Here is a 1,823-nt window from a genome sequence, read left to right on the forward strand (position 1 = left end):
CCTCTGTCCTGTCTCCTTCCTTCCCCCCCTCTCCTGCCACCTTTAAATCGGCCTAACTCTGCTTTGTATATATACAGCCACCCAGCCTCTCTGGAGCATTCCAAATGCTGATGATTCTCAGAAAGCAGAAATGTTCTCCTCAACTCCATCTCAATTGGGAAGAGCCCTCATTTCTAAAGTGTCTCCGCCCCCCCCCCGTCTCACACTCTGCCTCAGGAAGGAACATCCCAGCATGCCTCCTGTCAAAGCTCTCCCCTCAGTGTTTCAGTGCGGTCACCTCCCGTTCTTCGGAACTGCAGTGAGAAATTACAAAACGTTTCTTCTTAACGCAGCTTCTTCATCTCAGGATTCAGCCCTTCTCAGAACACAATTATATCCGTTCCTCGGTACAGGAACCAGGTTTGTCTGCAACCCTCGAGAGACAGTGTCACCAACATCCCTATATCATTGTAGTGAGACTTCTCAACATTTTATACTCCATCCCACTTGGAATGTTTCTCTTCCAAATCACTTGCTGTAACTGCAAACTCAATGTCTTGTGATTAAAGCACAAGGCCACTGGAATTCTGCAGTCTCTCTCTATTTCAATAGTGCTCTGTCTTTGCATAGTCCCCACCAAGGTAGTCATCCCCACATTCTATTCCAACAGCTAATTTCTTGCCCACTCAGAGACATTGGGCTAATGGACACACCTTGAGCTAATGGTCGAGCATTGAGCTAATGGAACAACATGAAAACAGACTCTTCTTTCAACTCAAACAAAAACAGCTATTGCTGGAGAAGCTCAGCAGGTCTGGCAGCATCTGTGAAGAGAAGTCATAGTTCACGTTTCAGATTCGGTGCTCCTTCCTTGGTTCTGATCTTGGTAAACCTTCTCTGAGCTGCTTGCAATTCAAGATAAACCATAATAATCCATGAATTTTCCTGATTACTTGCCGTACCTGCTTACTAACTTGCTCTGATTTGTGCACTAGGACACCCAGATCCCTCTGCATCTCAGAGCTCTGCAATCTCTCCATTTCAACAATCTGCTTTTAATATTGTTCCTGCCATGTTTGTGTCACCAGAAAGTTTAGCTCCATACATTTGGTCCCTTCATTCATGTTATTGATATAAATTGTAAAAGGTTGAGGTCCCAACACTGATCCCTGTGCTATAGTGCTCATTCCAACTCGTCAACAAGCAAACTACTCATGTCCTCTTCTTAAACTCTGTATCCTGTTAGTTCACCAGTTTTCTGTCCATGCCAAATAGTTACCTCAAAACCACGAGCTTTTATTTTCCACGTTGATCTGGCAGCTTAGCAAATGGTTTCTGGAAATATAAATATTGTGCATCCACTGATTGCTTTCCCTTTCATAAAACAATGATATCTTTGATCATCTTCATTCTTTTAAGTATCCCGTCATAAAGTCTTTACCGATAAACATCTCCCTGGACAGATGTTAGTAGATGTTGACCTAACTGACATATTAATCTAACTGAGAGGCGTTGAGCTAACAGACAGATATTGAGCTAATGGACAGGCATTAAGCTAATGGACAGACGTTGAGCTAACCACCAGATGTTTATTTAATTGACAGATGTTAAGCTAATTGACACATGTTAAGCAAATAGGCATTAGCTTAATTGTCAGGTGTTAAGCTGACAGGCATTGACAGGCATTAACCTAACTGACAGATGTTAATCTAATTCACAGATGTTAGGCTACTTGGCATGTATTGAGCTAATGGTCAGGCAATGAGCTCATGGTCAGGCATTGAGCTAATAGACTGATGTAAAGCTACAGGCGTTGAACTAATGGACAGGTGTTAAGTCAATGG

The sequence above is a fragment of the Chiloscyllium plagiosum genome, chromosome 16 (assembly GCF_004010195.1).
Source record: "Chiloscyllium plagiosum isolate BGI_BamShark_2017 chromosome 16, ASM401019v2, whole genome shotgun sequence".
NCBI classification, from domain to species: domain Eukaryota; kingdom Metazoa; phylum Chordata; class Chondrichthyes; order Orectolobiformes; family Hemiscylliidae; genus Chiloscyllium; species Chiloscyllium plagiosum.